The following is a 7,345-nucleotide window of genomic DNA, read 5'->3' on the forward strand; positions in this document are numbered from 1 at the left end:
ACTCTAACCCCTCCAATTACTAAATATTTGAAATAGTGAAATAAAGACTACATGCTGAATTTTCCTGCACTATCCCCATATCTATTGATTGTTTAATATGTAGAAAGTTTTCATAATCAATAACTGAGCCTCCACAGCCCTCTGTGGCATAGAAAGCCAAAGACTTTCCACTCTTTGCGTGAAGAAATTCTTCTTCATCTGAGTCCTGTGTGGCCTATCCTTTATTCTGAGACTGTGCCCCTGGTTGTAGAACCAAACCTGACCTATCCCCAGTTACAAGAAACGTCCTTCCTGCCTCTAACCTTTCAAGGTCTGCAAGAATTTTGTACATTTCAATTAAATTATCTCCCATTCTTCTCAACTCTAGACAATAAAATTCGACTTTACTTAATCTTTCCAAGTGGGAAAATTCATCCACCTGGGAATTAGATTGGTGAACCTTCATTGCATTTCTTTGATGACAAGAATATGTTTCTGTAAATAAATTAAAACTGTCCACACACAAAGATTTTAGTGGAGTCAGAGGTCTGCAAAGGTAGCTTTAAAAATGTCAATTAAATGTGTGTTTACCTTCTGTGTACAGAATTCATATCATGAATTGTTATTAGAATCATTGACTCCTACAGCACAGAGTTAATCCTTTCTGGCAACCCCTTTTTGGTGTCTGATAATGCTGAAACTCTTTTGTGAATAACAAGCTATCTACTTCCTTCCTGAAATTCATGAAGGTTTCCTATTTCACTACCTGTACTAATAATGCGTACACATACATATCGTGTTTCTGCAAAAAAAATCCTTGTGTGTTTTTTTTATTGTCCTTAATTTAGAATTCTTTGCTTAAGTTTTTTGACAGAAGAATAATTATATGTAGCTCTATCAAGTCTTCACTTTTTGAGGAAAAATGACCAGTGTGCTCAATTCTTCAGAGTCATGGAGATATACAGTACAGAAACAGACCCTTCAGTCCAACTCATCCATGCTAACCAGATATCCTAAATTAGTCTAGTCCCATTTGCCAATATTTGGCCTATATCCTTTTAACCCCATCCTATTCATATACCCATCCAGATGTCATAATTGTATCAGCTTTCACCACTTCCTCTGGTAGCTCATTCCACGAACACACCACACTCTACATGAAAGAGTTGCCCCTTAGGTCCCTTTTAAATCTTTCCCCTCTCATCTTAAACCTATGCCCTCTAGTTTTGGATTCCTCTGCCCAGGGGAAACAAAAACCTGTCTATTCACCCTATCCATGCCCCTCATGATTTTATAATCTTCTATAAGGTCACCCCTCAGCCTCTGACGCTTCAGGGAAAATAGCCCCAACCTATTCAGCTGCTCCCTATGAGCTAATAACCTGCACTCCAAGGTCTCTTTGTTCGGCAACACTCCCTAGGACCTTACCATTAAGTGTATAGATCCTTCCCTGATTTGCCCTACCAAAATGTAGCACCTCACATTTATCTAAATTAAACTCCATTTCCCACTCCTCAGCCCATCTGATCAAGATCCCATTGTACTCTGAGGTCACCTTCTTTGTTGTCCACTACACCATCGATATTGGTGTCATCTGCAAACTTACTAACTATACCTCCTCTCTCACATCATTAGGATTAACCGTACAGCATTTATGTGCAACTCTTCCAATAACTAAATACTCTTTTTGAAATAGTAAGATAAAGCTGCAAGCTGAAATTTCCAAATGAGACCTCACCAGGGCCTAATGTTGTTTTAAAATGACATAACTGAATATATACACTATACCTCTTACAATGAATCCAGATGTTCTATTTGTTAACAGCTAATAATATTGGATTTAGTGCTCATTGGACATTCAAGTCTGACACAAGTTATCTAAAAATCCATACTTCATAAGCACCAAAAGAAGGAACCATCTCAAAATGTACAGTATATGATCATGAACTCATCTACAGAGGGGATAACAGGCCACAGCTTACACACTGGACTCGAGGAACACCAGGCCTGCTTCAAACAAAGGGAATGGGACAAATGCGCAATAGCCAGCTCATCTAATGGTCCACCTCTCAACTTATCTAATCGATCTTGGTGTAGGTCTGTCAGAAAGGCCAAGCAGATCTACCAACACCACATGCTTCCCACAAGATGGTGGCCTTTTCGTTATTTATCTGTTGTTTCAGCTTGAATTTGTCATTCACTTCTATTACTTATTCTGGCTTCATTAGTTGGGAGCACTGTGACATTAATCTTTAGACTGGCCTACTTTTTATGCTTTCAGCAGATGTGCGCCTCCAATCAACAAATGCTTAATACAATGTACGTGAAGGATTTACTCATTTCTTTATGATTCCTTTGATGATTTTTTTTTCTGCTATATCTGCCATTCCATTTGACTGGGGATATTGTGGAGATGCTGCATGATATTGACTTTCATAATCTGTTATGAAAGTGGTTCATTTCTTCACTCATGAACTGAAGGTCATTATCATTCATCACAGTGCTAGAATGACAGAAGTATGCTTTCAAGCATTCGATGAGCTCATTGGTAGTCATGATGTCAGTTGGTCTATCTCTTAGTAGTCAGAACAATAGTCACCAATTCGAAGATAATCAGTTCTGTAAAAGTGAAGAGGCCTACTCTGAGGTATATTAATGGTCTTCAGGGATGTCATGCATCATAAATGGCTTTTTAGCTTGCTTTGATTGGTATTCATTACAAGCATCGCATTGGCTAATGTCCTCAATCTTATTGTTCAGGTTTGGTTCATAGAGCACTTCCCTTACCTTGCTCAAACTAAACTCAATTCTCCAAAGGATTGCATGGGTGGACCTCAGCAACTCTTTTCTTACCTCCTTAGGGATAATGACTGTATTTCCTTTGTGCACAATGCTATCTTGGGCTACCCCTACATCTCTGTTTGCCAAATTTTCTCAGATATCAATAGGGGTGTCTTTGATGCCTTCAGGCCATTCTTACATCATTGCGTTATGTAGCACTGAGAAATTTGCATCGTTACATAGTTTGCTTCATTCGAGCAAGATGCTCATCTTTCTATTCAATGTTTCTGCTAGACGAATGACTTCCAGAGCTTGGCAAGCTGTTGGCTCTCATTGACAGTGGAAGGTTTCACGTTCTGTCTTAGCATCCTTAACTTTTATCATAAACAGTAATACTCTCACCATCCTACCGGCAATATATATCTGTTTCTTTTGCTTCAATTTCACATGCACATATGTCTACAAATGAAGTAACATTTTTTACAGATGCTTTGGAGCAGTTAGAAGATCCTTGAAGAAAATATTTTAAGTGGTTTGTTGTTAGACTCCACTATCATTTTGTCTTTCCCAAACATGTGTTAGTTAAAATGTTCACATGGAAAAACAATAGCCAGGCGCTCCTCTCAATCTGAGTGTAGCATTGTTCAGTTTGCATTAATATCCCATTGCAAATGCAACTGGTTGTCCTTGCAGCATAACCTTTGCTCCAAATCCTGCTTTGCTGGCATCAACCTGCAAGATGACTTCTTCAGTAACATTATAGTAACCAACAGTTGTTTGATTAAAATGAAAGCTACTTCACACCGTGTCTCAAGACTACTGCACATCCTTTATAATGAGCAATTGTGCAGAGGTGCACACTCTGGTGATAAATTAGGCACAAAATTTGCCAAATAATTCACAAATCTAAGAAATAGTTGCACTGCTTTCACATCTGTTGGTCACTTTGGGACTCTATTCCTGGAAGAGCACAGGCTATCTTACCTGTCTGGATTGTGTTAGAAACTGGGGTGCCTTAAAAGCTGAATCTTGCTAGTATTTCCTGTGCACCATGGGAACTAATGTAACTGCTGCTGCGTCCTTTCCTCAAAATAAACAATTTCTAATAAAAAGGACAAAAGGAATGTGACGATAAAGACCACTGAGTCCATTATGTCCCATAAGCTGACATCAAAGGACTATCGGGCACTATTTTTTATCCCATTATCAATGCAGTGTTCAGGAAAATAAAAGTTTTGTTCCCAAAAGGAATGAAAACTAATCTTCAGATGAAGGTGGAAAGGGGGTGAGAGTTATCCTGATCAAAGTTTGGGAGAAGATTTGTAGCTCGGGTGCTCGTTGTTGTGGTTCTGTTCGCCGAGCTGGGAATTTGTGTTGCAGACGTTTCGTCCCCTGTCTAGGTGACATCCTCAGTGCTTGGGAGCCTCCTGTGAAGCGCTTCTGTGACGTTTTCTCCGGCATTTATAGTGATTTGTATCTGCCGCTTCCGGTTGTCAGTTCCAGCTGTCCGCTGCAGTGGCTGGTATATTGGGTCCAAGTCGATGTGCTTATTGATTGAATCTGTGGATGAGTGCCATGCCTCTAGGAATTCCCTGGCTGTTCTCAGGCAACAACTCACCAGGACGAAGGACCCGATACCCAGCATGAGCAAAACCAATGTAGTGTACAAAATCCCATGCAAGGACTGTACAAAACACTACATAGGATAAACAGGAAGACAGCTAACGATCCGCATCCATGAACACCAACTAGCCATGAAACGACACGACCAGCTATCCTTAGTAGCCATACACTCAGATGACAAGAAACATGAGTTTGACTGGGACAACACTCCTATTATAGGACAAGCCAAACAGAGAACAGCCAGGGAATTCCTAGAGGCATGGCACTCATCCACAGATTCAATCAATAAGCACATCGACCTGGACCCAATATACCGGCCACTGCAGCGGACAGCTGGAACTGACAACCGGAAGCGGCAGATACAAATCACTATAAATGCCGGAGAAAACATCACAGAAGCGCTTCACGGAGGCTCCCAAGCACTGAGGATGTCACCTAGACAGGGGACGAAACATCTGCAACACAAATTCCCAGCTCGGCGAACAGAACCATAACAACAGTTATCCTGATGTTGTGAGTAGTTGTCCCATGTCCATTGGCTAGAGGAACTCAAATCGGTGACTAACACAGATCAAACTACCTGCCCCTAGAGGTCAGGCTTTATCAATAAGTGTTCGGGGGCAGACAGCAGTCCTCGTCAGGTGTCAATGCACAGCAGAAAGTTACCTCCTTCAGATGAAAGATGGACCAGGAAGAGAGGAAGTGAATCCAAGAAACCCTTCAGCTGCCTCCATCACTTCTTTTAATAGCACACATACTTTGTTTCCCTAATTAACTAACACATCATATCTAAACTTCAGCTTCTTAGCAAACTTAAGGAACTTTATGAAAATTCCTGATGAATGTTTGACTCCCTTTATTTGGTAATAATGGTCCCAAATCTGCAAATCCTAACAGTTAGTTGCCCATCCAGAGAAATGTCAGAGGTGTCCCAAATTGTGTTAGAAAACTTGCATTCATCTGGTTTCACTTGCCAGTAATTATTCTTTACACTAAAGGGAGTAAAGACCTTTATCATGGTAAGTTGTGGCAACATTTCTTTAATAGTTGGCATAGAGTAGTGAGATCTCTTCAAAACTTTATTGAGGTCTTTAGATCTGTGCATTCCCTCAGATTTCCTGGTTTCTTCACTACTACTATTCTCCTACTCCAGTCTGCAGGAGTTGTCCCTTTCTTGATGATTCCCTCCTTTTTTTCCCTCCTCTTCTTACCTTGGCTTTCACATTGGACTTGAGGCAACTAGAACTCTCCTTTGTAGGTGCTAAATTGGTCTCACACTTTTATCTACTTTGTGACCTTAAGACCCGTAAAGATATCTTTGTAATGTTGTGAGATCTGGTCATCTGGCAAATTTCAAAATGTTGCCAATCTCTTCTCATACGTTCAAGGCACTAGTTCAAACTCCCATCTTGTTTCAACTGAGATTATTTGATTTTACTCAATGTCTATTCTCTGGAACTTCAAATCTTAATTTTTCTCATTACAGTGGGCTGGAAACTTAATTTGTACTCTTGGCATCATATTGCATCAACCTTACTTTGCAGGGTGTCAGTTTGTTTCCCTCTTAAGGCCTTTCACAGGTCTGCAGAATTAATAATATTCTACAAAATTCTGGTATCTATCTGACATATCATATTCATTTGATTCTTTCCTTCTAAAATCTTTATTCTAATGACAGACCATTTTTTAATCTGATGACACAAACCTGTTGTGTGGATTAGAATGATGGTCAAAATCAGCAGCTTACATGTTATCAGCAGCTCCAGAGGTTATCTTGATTAACCGGTTTTGTTCCTTTCTAGCTAAGTACTTGCATACAGTGGTTCGGCCTGTTGCAGTTACAGTATTGCTTTTTTTTAATCCGACGTCTTCTGCAATGTTTACATCCTGCCTTCTCTAGCCCTTGAGTTTCTGCTGACTTTTCTGCAAATATTTATTCTGCACTTGTCAGTAGCTTTCTTGAAAGTAATTTTGTCCTCTCAGCTGACTTGCTTTCATGGCAGGATCACTGGTGCCTAAGATTCTGCTGCCTGTCTGTGATGAGATCATCTTTCAGGTTTCCAAACCCACGGAATTCAGCTAGGTGTATCAGAGTGGTCATATGCTTATCAATAGTCTCCACATCCCTTGAATTTGATGTTGAATAAATACTATCTATGTGTTACATTAATATTGGTTCAAAGTGTGTACTCAAAAACCTTCAAGGTCTCTGCACTTGGCCTTTCAGCTCCTTAGTGAGATTTAGGTAGTACTCTTTCTCCAGCTAGAGAGCAGGTTTGCTACTCCTATGTGCTCAGGTTTACTGTAATAACTTTATAATTATTTCCATTGTTCTGCACAGAGTATGGAAAAAGATCTTTTTTTCTCATGTCTCTTTTCCTTTCAACAACAGCAGGAAGTGTAAAAGAACCATTTTGAATTACTCACTAATTCACAGTTGGTGTTTTATTTTAACTACTTCCTGTTTATTTCAGTAGCTAGCTCCCCTACCGAGTCATAAAGTGCAGAAAAGGCCCATTGGTATGTTTTCAGCTGCACTATTCCTGATACCAGGCTTCAAGTGATTGGTTTTCATGGCTACCACAGACTGCACAAAAAGACACTTAGAACAGAAGTTGAGGGCAGAGGTCAAACTAGCCAATGCATTAAGTACAATTGCATTTCTCTGAATAGTTATGAAGGCATAGAGAGAACTTAACAGGATCAGGCAAAGCATACGGAATAGAATGTGAATTAATCCTGGAACGACATAACTCACTATATGCAATTTCTAGTTAATACGCTGTAGAAATGAATTGCTAAATTATTAATCCTTGTTAGAGTAGATAGGAAGTCCCTATTCCCCTTGACTGAGGGGCTACAAATAGGCTGTATAGAGGGTAAGAGGTGGGAATTTTAAAGTGAATCTGAGGGTAAATATGTTCAAATGAAACAACCATATGAACTTCAAGTTGGAATTGGC

This window comes from Chiloscyllium plagiosum, unplaced genomic scaffold (genome assembly GCF_037043375.1).
Source record: "Chiloscyllium plagiosum isolate Xiang-an unplaced genomic scaffold, Cpla_swu_hap1 HiC_scaffold_19, whole genome shotgun sequence".
NCBI lineage: Eukaryota > Metazoa > Chordata > Chondrichthyes > Orectolobiformes > Hemiscylliidae > Chiloscyllium > Chiloscyllium plagiosum.